The 13,715-nt window shown below is 36.3% G+C and overlaps 1 protein-coding gene across 49 annotated transcripts in view; it reads right to left on the bottom strand.

Moving 5' to 3' along the window:
• LOC141397847 (uncharacterized) overlaps positions 1-13,715 on the bottom strand; it is a 401,443-nt gene that overhangs the window by 384,381 nt on the left and 3,347 nt on the right. For 26 of the 49 annotated variants that reach the window (XM_073974616.1, XM_073974618.1, XM_073974622.1 and 23 more), the window contains exon 2: positions 13,156-13,506. The exons of 2 other annotated variants lie outside the window; for them this stretch is intronic. The gene's annotated coding sequence lies outside the window, so the exon portion shown is untranslated. Of the gene's footprint in view, positions 1-13,150; positions 13,507-13,715 lie in introns of all 49 variants that reach the window. 21 more of the 49 variants (XM_073974611.1, XM_073974636.1, XM_073974659.1 and 18 more) reach the window with 3 other exon arrangements.

Genomic DNA, 13,715 nt, shown 5'->3' with positions numbered 1-13,715 from the left:
CAGAGAGAAAATGATGCAACAACGGGATGTGGACGCACACCGAACCAACTAAACAAGGCCTTTGACTGTGGAAGCTTTAGGCTTTGTGTGTTTTCAACTGCAGCATTTGTTTGTAATTGTGGTGCGTTGCGGCATTGTAATCTGTGGCGGTGTGGTGGTGGTAGTAGTAGTAAGATTGTGTTGTAGTGCCACTAATGCTATTTGCAGTTCATTCTTTATTTCCTTCTTCTTCTTTTTTTGAAGGCAATTTAAGTGCAACAACTCTATCCCTACCATGGTTTCTTTGTTGAAATACCAAAGGAGTACCGAAATGTTTAAATTCCTTTTAAGAATATTAAAAACAATTGTTCTATCCCTTAGGCTTGTATTTTTTGTTTTATAGCTTTTAAATGGTTTTAGTTAGTTATTTCTTTATTGGAATTGAAGATAATATCTTGCATTTCTGGGCAGGGCATTCTAAGTGTTATTAAATATCCAACAATCTGGGAAGTTATGAAGGAAATATATTCTACAAAATATTTCGTTAAACCCTAATGAACCGTAATGGAGGTGGGACATGACTCATTTTTTGTACCAATGACTCTATACGTAATCCACAAACATTATCTTTAACCTTGCGAAGTTTAGCGCCTAATATTGGGGACACATTGTCCTTGGTTAGGGTTATATAAGGGGCTCGAAATAAAGTTTGGCATGAGAATCCAAAACCCTGCCCCCGGGCCTCCCCCCTGGCTACGTCGGTGGGTGGAAGAGTCTGCCAAAGTTGGTGCGGCAGTAAACAGTGATTTTGTTTAAGCTTAAACAAATAACAAACATTATCTACGTTGTATATCCAAGTTCAGTAATTATTTTGTCATTTGCTTAAATATAAACAAAGTCTTTGTCCAGTACATGATATCATCATCGAAACCACCAGCTCTCGATTTGGCTGAACAAACAATTCATCACATAAACATTTCATGTGTACTCGTATTGCACTTTAGTCCATCTGATGCGACCATGAACTGATCTAATGATGGCAAAATTAGGTGAGTGTCACAATGAAATACAAACTGTATTTGTTTTTAACGAAAAGATAAAATTAAACAAATTGAAATTTGACAATCAATGACTCCATTCTGGCTTAAAGATTTTGTGAGCACGTATAAGAGAACAAGGAAGATGGATTCTTTGGAGGACATAACGTGACCATTAAACGTGATTTTTCCCGATTATTAGTAACACACAAAGGGGTTGTTAAAGTGAATTTTATTAATTGTCTTTGAGAGTACCTATGGGGGAACAATTAACGTGTTTCATTTATTATTATACCCTCAGCATTTATGCTAACGAGGGTATGTACACTTTCATACGGGCAAAATGTGTCGCATAATAATGGTTGGGGTCTAACCAAGTATGTATGGACGAAATCCGTTTCTGCCTGTCTGTCTGTCTGGCTGGCTGGTGCGCACGATAACTCTCGAACGGATCAACCGATTCAAACCAAATTTTGGGTATCGTAATATTTTGTCCAAACTTAGTTAAGGTTCGAAGAAGGGCCATATCGGTCCACTCCTTCGGGTACCTCCTCTACAAAAGTTCAAAATTTGTCTTTAAAATGGTGTGAACGATAACTCTCAAAGAGAGCAACCGATTTGGTCCAAACGTTCCACATCGTATTATTCCCTCCAGATATAGATCGGGTTCGAAAATGGCCTATATCGGTCCCCTCTTTCATACAAAATTCGGATAAAGTAAAGTTTAGGAGTTCATCTCGGATCGTTTTCAATTTGTATACCCTATACCACAATGTGGAAAAGGGTATTATAAGTTTGTTTTGGTAAAAATTCATGTAACACCGCGAAATATTCGTCGGAGACCCCCAATGTGGTATACCAATCTTCATATCTCGTCGAGATAAAGTGATTTTGAGATGTGTGTCCGTCCGTCCGTCCGTCTGTCCATTATAAATTGTAAACACGCTCCAGGCCGCAATTATGGACCGATCGTCACGAAATGGAGGAGGTCGGGTTCAGATCGGAATAGATCCCTATTATTATTGGTGATGATCGAGAAATATTTAGCGGGTGAAATGGACCAAAAACATAATATTTATCCAATTTTCTAGTGGCTCTGTAGGTCTCAATAATAGTCCGATCAACGCGTCATTTTAAATAAGGTAAGGGTATATCACAAAGGAGAAGCTTGCAATTTGAGATGGCGATCGGATAATATTTAGAGGGTTAAATGGACCAAAACTTTTGTGTGAAAATTGTGAAAATTTTTAATATACAGCTTATATCTTAATTCCTGGAAGTGACATTCCGGACAAGTGAGATATACTTAAAAGTGGAACGCTTGACCTTTCAATTGATGCCAATTATGTTGGTGTGCATGATCAGATAACAGAGTTACAGCCTAATATATTCCGTTATTTGTTTGTAGTGTAATAATAAACTCGCTAGAAGTCGCAATTATACATCAATAGTCACGAAATTTTGCACCGGGTAAGAGTATAGGTCGAAAAAGATGCCTACAATTTTGAATGATGATCTGATATTCTTTAGAAGGTGAAATGGACCATTACTTTTGTATGAAAAATATAAAAATTTTATTTTTGGTCGATATTTTAATTCCATATGGGAAAAAAAACTACTGATCTTTCCTCTGATGTAAATTGCAATAAAGTGTTTACTATATAACGGGCCTACTGCCTAATATATAATGGGTTCTGTGTAGAGAACCACACGCAGAGAAAAAATATTTTTCGCTTTTGTTGGAACAAAAATATATATTTTGGTTCCAAAAATGTATTTGTTTTGTTCAAACATTGTAATCCAAATCCAAAAATACCATCTTTTGTTCCAAACATAGAAAACAAAAACAACTTTCGAATTTCCGCAATATTGTTAAAATCGTTAACAATACCGATTGTAGGAACTATCATAATCTAATTTTGTTTACAAAAAGTATTGTCAATACAGAAAACCAGCCCAGAAATTTTTGATTTTCTCATATACACTTTTCGCATAACTTGGATATAAATGTCGCGTATAATATTGCAATCATTGATGAACACAATACATGGTTTGCTGCATTGGCTGACAACAAAGACAAACAAAAAGCCACAAGAACCCACCACAACATAAGGAATAATTAAACACCATAACAAACATGAAAAGGAAAGAAGAATGAAACAAAACAGAAACAAATAAAAACAAGAGTCTCACAAGTACATACACACAAAAACAAAGGTAAAGGCAGCAGCATGTCATACAAACACACCACAACTCACCAAAATTGTTTTTTCAACACGGCATCGAATAGCGAGAGAAGAGAAACAAATTTTCGAAGAAAAGAGAGAAATATTGTTCAGTTGACACAAACTATTTTTGGATTTACAATACTACATGAGGAATCCAACAATATGTTAACAATACATATTTTGCTCTTGGAATATTGTTGGATCAAACATATTTTTTTCTCTGCGTGCACATTTTTATCCCATGCTGCATATTGTCTCTCCAAAAGTTTATGTAACACCACGAAATATTCGTCCTAGACCCCTTATTTGGTATGCCAAAATTCATATCTCGACGAGATAAAGCGATTTAGCGATGTGTGTCCGCCCATTAAAAATTGGGTTCGGGTCGGAATAGAAATGATTAGTTTTTGGTGATGATCGTGAAATGTTGTGAAATGGACCAAAAACAAAATTTTAACCAATTTTGTAGCGGCTCTGTAGGCCAAAATAATAACCCGCAAAATTTTAAACAAAGTTTGAGTTGATGATGAAGAAGAAGCGTACAAACCAACGTGAAGATCTGATACATACTACTTAGCTGGTTAAATAGACTGAAACTTTTGTGTGAAATTGGTAAAAATTTCAATAACGTAGCGGTTAAACAACGAAAGTAGTAGTACTACATAAGTGAATTTCATTACATTTTAGTTTGTGTGAACTAAATTTTCCTTTCCTGCTACAAAAATGTCTTTGTCATGCTAGATAACTTTTTGGTTTTTGTCATAAGTATTATACATTACATCTCTGATATTTGATAATTAAATTTTCACAATCATTGAAAAGAAGTTCCGTCGAGAGCGATTGTCCAGGGATAGTGGTATAGGGTATCCCATGGTCGGCTCCGTCCGACTATAGACTTTTCTTACTTGTTTTTTTAGTTTTCCTTACGGCTGCCTCTACGACGGTACAATTTGTTTCATGCGCGAGGCCATACTTCCTGAGATATTGGCCTAAAAGCTCCAAGAAACCTTGACGGCACCAACCAAAATTGCAAATCCGCAAGATAATTGTTGCAAACTTTGCACATCGTATTATTTCATCCACTCATGATCATGTTGGAATATGGACTGTATCCGTCCACTCCTTCTGGTAACTCCCACACAAAATTCGGATAAACTGAAGTTTAAGAGCTCTTCTTGGATCGTTTTGAAATTTTTTTCAATAAGTTTTCCTTGCGTTTCCCTTTACGACGGTACAATTTGTTTCATGCGCGAGGCCATACTTCCTGAGATATTGGCCTAGAAGCTCGTATATCTCCGTCAGCACAGCTGACTGATACTTTATTAATTTCTTTCTTGTTTCTAAATTTGTTAAAATTTGTCAAGAAAGTTTTTCCTATATACCAATGTACAAAATATGCTATTTTACGAAAAACATAATACGGTGCATTTATAAACTTTTGTGTTGTTGTTTTATTTAGGAATTTATCTTAAAAATCTTAAAAACGTCTTTATTTCGCGATTTTAAGAAAGCTTTAGAAATTGGTGTATACACGCAGAGAAAAAAATATGTTTGATCCAACAATATTCCAAGAGCAAAATATGTATTGTTAACATATTGTTGGATTCCTTATGTAGTATTGTGAATCCAACAATCGTTTTTGTTAAATCCAAAAATAGTTTGTGTCAACTGAACAATATTTCTCTCTTCTCTCGCTATTCGATGCCGTGTTGAAAAAACAATTTTGGTGAGTTGTGGTGTTTGTATGACATGCTGTCTTTATCTTTGTTTTTGTGTGTATGTATACAATGAGACTCTTGTTTTTATTTGCTTCTGTTTTGTTTCATTCTTCTTCTTTATTTCATTCTTCTTTCCCTTTCATGTTTGTTATGGTGTTTAATTATTCCTTATGTTGTGGTGGCTTGCTTGTGGCTTTTTGTTTGTCTTTGTTGTCAGCTAAAGTAGCAAACCATGTATTGCGTTCATCAATACTCGTAATATTATTATTTAGTATCTGGTTTTCAGGGCTGACAATATGTTTTGTAAAAAAATTTAGATTATGATTGTCCCTACAATCGGTATTGTTAACGATTTTTACAATATTGCGGCAATTCAAAAGTTGTTTTTGTTTTCTATGTTCGGAACAAAAGATGGTATTTTTGGATTTGGATTACAATGCTTGTACAAAACAAACACATTTTTGGAAGCAAAATAGATATTTTTGTTCCAACAAAACCGAAAAATATTTTTTCTCTGCGTGTACAAGCATTAGTGGGTATTACTGAATGCAGTTTTTTTGTGCCTGCGATATGTTTAAACATTAAATATTCAAATCCTCTTTCATATTTAAATAATCATCTTCTGAAAAAAAATCTCCCTTTAATATTTGGTAGATTATTTGGCTCGGATGCTCAGTCATATAATTCTCGAGCTGTAGTTATTTGATCATCAGTTTAGTTAGTTTATTGTCCGGCTGGACAATAATTGCTATTCCATTTTCGAATTATAATTAAGATAAATTCCTAAATAAAACAACAAAACAGATATTGAAAAATTCAATTTTTTATATTTCTGATAAAATAACAAATGTTTCACACTGGTATAAAGGAAAAATTGTATTTACATATTTTAAAAATTAGGAAAAATAGTAATCATTTGAATCTCACTACCAAATAGGATCGTAGTTTAATATAAAAACTCAAGAAAGTCGAAGGGGCAATTATTTTTAAAAGTTGATTTTAAATATTAAATGGCGAAAATTGCATCCAAGCCCACTGTGAAAACATTTTTTTCTATTTTTTATTAAATAACTGGTAAAGCAACAAAACATACAAAAAAGATTTTTTTTTCAAATTGGACCAATATTAAAGAAGTATGAGTATTTATTTGCATATAGTTTTTACAGAATTCGAATTTTCAAGGCGAGATATTGCTGGAGCCGTTGGTCGGAAAAAAATTTAAATATACTTAAATGTTTTGTTGATGAAATGTGTCCGATTTTACTCAGAAATCCCTATATATACTAATTTATTGCAAATTTGCAGTTGCGAAGTATTTTTGACGCCTTTTTTAACTATTAAGTCAACCCACCTAATGTCTCTGCTCTTCCTAGAATCATTCTTTAATACACACATATATACAATCGAAGGTGTTTTTCCTTCATGTATTGTAATGCCTTCCATTTCGGAAGTGTGATTGATTGGCAGTGGCTTAGAAGTCAAACACTGTTTCGGTATTTGAATTAGTTTATATGTACAACTTTCCCTTTTGCCATATATATGGAGATTCTATATAAGTATATATATTCTATATAAGTAGAGAAATAATATTGTTGGAACAATCATATTCTAAGAACAAAATAGTGTATTTTAAAATTCTTAAAATATGTATTATTGGCCCAACAACATATTTTGTGTCATCATGTTTCCTAATAAAAAATATATGGTTGAAACAACAATATATATTTTCAGATTTTTAAAATACACTATTTTGTTCTTAGAATATGATTGATCCAACAATATCTCTTCTCTGTGTGTACCATGAATATGTCCTTCTTTAATTGAATTTAGCGCCTTGCACACTGAATGTCAGGGTTTGATTCCCAGGACAGAATACATCACATTTCAAAAAAAAAACCCTCAGCGTAACGTTGGCAACACTTTCTTGGTATTTCAACCATCTTAAACTTCCGCACAAGTGGTGTTTTAATACACGTCGTTCGGAATCGGCTATAAAAAGTAGGTTCTATATTATTGATCTGATATTACCAGGTGCAACCACTGATATGAGGGAATGTAATGAACAAATACCGACAAGTAGGTGAATTCAAACTATTTACATATGCATCTCCATAAAGAATGCAAGGCATACCTTTCATTTCTTTTATCATCTCCTCCTTGTATACCACTCCACCTACATCAATCTATCTTCACAAAAACACAACCCTTTCTTATGAAGTCACATCTGATGCATCTGACAAATAAGGGACTTGTTTTTAATAGTTATCATGATCTTCTAACACGATTTTAATTTATTTCATAAACAACAGAAACAACAAGTTAAACAATATGCTACTAATAATTATTTTGCGTGATTCATATCAATTAACCACTCCCAAAGAGAGTGAGAAAGATACATACATACTTCAACGATTATTAACATTTCTAATTTTAAAAAATTATAAAGAATAGAACCCATTTAAATTGCCCACCCTCTGTCAGTGCGCCCGCATGTCGGTTAGCCATAAAACCTCACAACAAACGTGATGAATAATTAAAGAAGAAAACAATCATCACATAAAAGCCCTACCGTACACTCACTCAGCCCGTACAATGTTACACCGTTGAGGCGTTTTAAGACTCTTCACACCGCTCGGATGTCATCAACATTTAATAATTGTCATAATTTTGTGTTGTTTAACACAATTTACGGCATAAGTACCGGGCCGGCCGGGTAAGCGCAAAGGAAAATAAAGATAGAATGGAAAGAAGGGAGAAAGGAAATTAACAGCGCCAAGAAAATCAAGCAAGAAAAGTGTTCTATTGTTTATCTCATACTCTCATCTTAGCCAAAGAACGACGACTTCGTGCTGTGGTGCTAATTTAGTGGAATTTTAAGAAATCACCTTTTCAAAACACTCACTCTTTATACATCTTTAAACGTTAAAAGGTGATCCACGCCCATGCGGTTTAGAAGGATCAGACTGTGCCAGCACAAAAAAAAAACAATAACAGGTATGGACCTAAAAGTGCTATACACAGATCCCTAGTTTAAAAAAATAATTAGTATTTTGCCTCAGTAATGTTGGCGACATTTTCTGAGTATTTCAGCCTTGAAAAACTTCTCCACAAGTGGTGTCTTAAGGCACGCCGTTCGGACTCGGCGATAAACAGTAGGTCCCATATCATTGAGCTAAATATGAATCGGGGTGCACTCATTGATATGAGAGAAGTCTCCATTGTCCCGTATGGGATGTTGTGGAACAATGTTTTTTGTTGTTTTGTTATTTTCGTAGGTGACAAAAGAAGTTTTGAAAAATTTCAGCGTACAGTTTAAGGCGTTTATGGTTTAGGTACCATTAACAGTGGGCCTAATTATTTCACTGACACTACACAGAATAAAACTACAGCATATTAACAGAGACTACTAAAATCGTTAGGCCGAAAGATGTATGAATGAAAGGCTCTAAATATTGGGTAATTTCGAGGCACATGTCTTCCCTTGCAAAAAGAATTATGGGGGTTATCATGAACGGCAATTCCCCGTGAATTTTTTCACTTCCTCCCTTAAGTTGCAACGGCGGAAAGACGAAACTCACGGGGAAATTGCATTCATGATAACCCCCAGTATAATGTAGTAGTCATGCTTGCAATGACTACACGCTATTAAAATTTAAACATGTATCTAATTTTGGCAAGCATTGCTACCAGTCATTTCAGTTCGTAACCATACGAGTTTTTAAACTTGAGGGTCATTATGTCAGTAAGCGTACTTTAAGCTGCACTCCAGAAAAGTTCTGCATTTTATGAGACAGGTACACGAATATATTGTTCGACATACAACTTCTTCGAACTTGATATAATTTTGAGAGACACTTCTTTCGATACACAAACACATAATCCTCCTGATTCTTTATGGACTCAACCAGTTCAGATTGCAGAACTTCTGAGTCTGGATACAGAGAAACCCGGACCTGACAACTGAAATATTATACGAACGAACATATTTGCGTTACTACAACGACAACTCCTTTTGATGATCTTTATCCTTAAACTGTACTTTAGCTCTTTAGCTTTAGCTCGAAGGTATTGTCCGATATAGACGTTCTTGGAACTTGCTGTACATTTGGAAAAATATACAATGTGTAAATTGTCGGCCAAATTGGGTACTCAATTCGTAAGCAATAATAATCACCAGTCATTTTACTTGGTGCCGGCAGACTTGGTTTTTTGCTTTTCTCTTAGCCACCTCTAGGACTACTACAATAGGAGTTATATTGCTGCGTCAGAACATCTTCCAACGTGTCCCGAACTTCGTCATCGGATTCATTGTCGTCGTTTCCCCAACAACAACATCTAACACCACATGATGTTGTTCAGTTGCCCGGAAATGCAGCGTTCCTGCAATTGTGTTGCAACGGTCTCCGCAACAAAGTGAACGAAATTGTAGAAAGCGGAAGTAGGACTTGCCTTCATTATACATCAGTCCGTCCAGTACAGAAATATCTCGCTTCAGCATAACTCTAGTGACCCATAAATGTATGGGGTGTATGGGGGTAGCAGTAAAGTGTGGGTCTGCGAGGTAAATATGCTTAAGGTGTACATATGTATATACCGTCAATGATAGTTGTACCCGGCGTTATATGTCTAACATTATATCGATTTTGAAGGGCAATAATCGCCTGATTTCTGGGGACTACAATGCTCACCATGAGTTTTACCATTACATCGAAGGCAATGACCAGAGGCATAAATGGCTGGCCGAGAATATTGATAGCTCCATATTTTGCTTAAATACGCTTCTACGCGGATAAGAGGAGATTGCCACAGATCGCCAGACATCACGATTAAGATCACTGGTAAATAAAATAAATGACATGTCTTGGAAACCCGTCATTTCCCTTGGCTCAGAACATCTCTCCGGCTTTTATGAATCATGGAGAAGCTAATTGGGAAGGTTTCAGAGAATTATCTAATGACCGCTTCAGAGTGCTGCCCATTCCCTGAAATCCCCGAGTAGCTGAGAAAAATTTTCAGGACATCATCACAGTAGCAGCCACTTACTCCATACCTGCTGGTCAAATACTCGAAACTATACCAAAATTTCCTGCAGAGGTGACAGGACTAGCAAATGAGCGTGATGAAGCAATGCAACACCCGTACACGTCAGTAAATTAAGCAGGTAATTGTGGGCAATGGTTAAATCACTCTCTAATCTGGGTAATAAGAACGAAAGGACGGCCTCTTACGTTCAACGGCGTGACAGTGACAGATCCGAAAATGTATGTATTTTAATGTATTTTAATCGGCAATTAATAGAGCACCCGACGAGTGATAAGGTGGAGAAGAGTATAAGAAACTTATGCATCTAGATGAAATCGGAATTGAGTATTTAACAAGGTCCTTAATCTATTGTTAGCCATCCATATTGTATCAGAAGCCAGAAAAGTTGTCTCCAGTTGCGAAGATACTAGAGTCCCTACTTCCTCCATGATGAGAAGCAGATTCGTGAAAGTGCACAGTACCACAACAGCATTACACGTCATATCCACACATATCAGTAGAGAACTGAAGCAGAACAGGCGGTGCGATCAAACAATCATGGTTGATCTTGACCTATCAAAGACGTACGACACCTTTAACAAAGACAAATGTTCAAGGTAATAGAGACAACTTACTTCCAGTCGTGCTTAAAAGGTTGACTAATACAGTTGTTTGTGAAATTCTGAAATTAGAAGTCTAAGTTCCGTAGAGTTTCACAGGAATTGTTCTCTATCTTTCTGAAATTCTACACCCACCCTATACCCTAATATGGAGATCGTAATGTATGCGGAGGAACGTCGATGAATCCCCTGCTATTCTGTTCAGTACATTAACGGCTGAAATGTGGCTCACATTGAACATATTATCCAATGGAATCTTGATCCCTAACGAATTTCCCAAAAATATTGGGTGAAAAGTTCGATAGCATGCTTAAGTCGTCCGCCCAAGCCACAGCTATTTGCGACAAGATCAGAAGTACTTGGAGCGCTGACAAGAAAACCTTTTTGATTTCTTAAAGAGCGATAGGACCTGTGGTAAGCCATGCGGCGCTAGTGTGGTGTGCACATGTTAGTGGAACGCAGAGGAATATTATTCATACCTGCCTCGTTATGACATCAGTGGACCATCTGCATGAGAAGACGAAGATTTTATCGATGTATCGGCACAATATGATGTTGTCGATGCACTACCGTCGCACAGTGGTTCAGAGTCGATGTTTTCCTGGTCAAATCTTTGTAACTTTCGAACTGATAGAGATATTTTCATAATTTTGTTCGACAGTAGTACCTACCATACGGTCTACCTCACAGTCCTCTTAACACCGGGTGAATACAATGAGTTTACCAACGACCCCGTACAAATGAGCGAGTACCAATTCTCTCAAACATATTTGAGCGGGATCGCCTCCTTGGTTAGGAGCAGAGCCTACCTACACTTCTGCCTTTCTCTGGTTCAGACACCCGCTTGATAATGTAACTCCACATACGAGCAAAGCTCTACCCGCGATTTGCGTCTCAACCACAGTTACGGCGATGCTCCCAAAAGGGGACCAACACCATCTGCTTGGCTGTATTCGAAGATCCCTCGGCACAAAGAACAGCGGAACACCAACATGAACATGCTGTCCTCAGAAATACACAATGGACGCAATGCAGCCGTCTCAATTACATTAGGTCCGAACTGATGGTACAATACAATACCCTGCATGTGGACACTGAGAAACTGAAAATATACTTGCGTTGCTAAAGCAAGAATAACAGACCAACAAACGAACAGGGCCAAAGCAACTCAAAATTGCCTGAAACGGATTTCGTCCAAACATACCTTTGGTGTAACACCATTACATCGATGATAGTATCAAATTCTGTATACCCTAGTTAGCTTAAGGGCTTATGGTATAACAACTCATAAAATAGAACTATGTACAATAAATAAATATATTGTTACTGGCCTCCGCATGTGACATCGACATAATATTCAGCCTGGCTGAATATGGTTTTCCATAGGAAAACTTCTTAACTTAAAGCATTGGGATCCATCTACTAAATCGGCGGATATTACCACCTTCAAAATAAAAAATCAGCAAAACCACATTTTGACGATTCCATGTACTCAATCGCGTTTCTCTTGGAATATTTATATCCTCAGCCTTTATTCCCGTTAGACTAAAGTCTGTATACACTTTCATACGACCACAGTATGCATCATTGAGAAAATGATTTTTAGAGCCCAAGTATTTTAGAAGAAATCCGTTTCAGACAATTTGGAGTCAATTTAGCTATGTCTATACGTGATTGTAGCGCACCATAACTCTCGAACGGATCAACCAGCCCAAAATTTGGCCTTCGTTATATTTAGTTTAAGTTCGAAGATTGCCAGTTTAATAGCTGCTCTCGAATCGCTTCTATTTTTTGCAACAACTTGTGTTCGCTTCCCCCGTTACGGTACAAAAGTTTTAAGGGGAAATGGCTTAAAAAATCCCCACGGTCACCATATGTAGTGGCTTCTGTGCACGCGAACTTTGGAACCGGAACTACATTGCTATAAACATTGCATATCGTAATATTTCTGCGAATCTTAGACAAAGTTCGAAGATGGTGCTTATCGGGCCGCTCCTTCCAATATCTCCACCACAAAAGTTCAAAAATATTCGCTAAAATGGAACACGCGATACATTTCGAACGGAACTGCCGATTTGGCCCAAAACTTTGAATCTTGTAATGTTTTGTCCAAACTTAGATTATGTTCGTATATGGGTCATATAGGTCCACTACTTGGGATACCTCCCTCACAAAAGTGAAACATTTTAAACTGTTAAACAAAAAATGCTGTTTAAGGTTTAATGTTTAAACAGAACTGCTACAATTTTTCAACCTTGAGAAGTTGTCATCACTGGCCCGAGTGTATTATTATGACGGCTTGTTCAAAGGCACCACAATTCATAAACACAATTCATTGTTGTTATTGTTGGACCGGAGAGAGTATGAGAGAAAACGAAAGAATAGTAATAATAACAAAAAAGACAATGCGGATATAAACCATATGAATGGAGGGAAAAACTCAAAAAAAGAATGCTTACTGTTTTGGCTGAAATACAATAACCTAAAGATAGAAAATAAAGAAGCAGAAAACACAAAGAAGAAATTAAAAAAAAAGTAATACTGACCTGACCTACTCTAAAGCTGTAAATTCGAAAAAGCGGCGGCGACAACAGCAGCAGCAACCGGAGAATGTTGGCTCAGTTGGAGTTCACACACACACAGTTTGGTGCAATGTTCCGAAAATGTCACACACTTGAAGGAACACGCACACACTCACGTTAACACTTGTTTTTATGATTTCGTCGTCACAAAAGGACGATGTGAAAAGAATTTATAATTCGAATAGTACTTTTGATGTTGTTGTTGTGTTTGGTGCGCTTTTATTATGGCGTCTTTTATGGTATAAATCAATGATTGTAATAATGCACTCACTAATATTTAATGAATTGATGATAGGGTTCGATTTTTTTGTTTGTAGCTACTGGATTTAAAAATATTTGAAAAATTAGCACAAAAAGGGAAGAAAACTTGTCATAAAAAAATTATAAAATTAAAAAAAAATAAGAATTTGCCTTAAATTATATTATAAAGTTGTCTTTAAACTATCGAAATCCCAACTACCAGCGACCTACATTCATTCATACATATCGCTCACATAGTCAAGTCAATTTCGATTTTTTCTGTTGATTT

Source organism: Musca autumnalis, unplaced genomic scaffold (genome assembly GCF_047663935.1).
Source record: "Musca autumnalis isolate F117 unplaced genomic scaffold, ASM4766393v1 scaffold_3, whole genome shotgun sequence".
Lineage (NCBI taxonomy): Eukaryota > Metazoa > Arthropoda > Insecta > Diptera > Muscidae > Musca > Musca autumnalis.
Note: the sequence above shows the minus strand (reverse complement) of the source record. Positions and strands in the feature narration are given on the sequence as shown.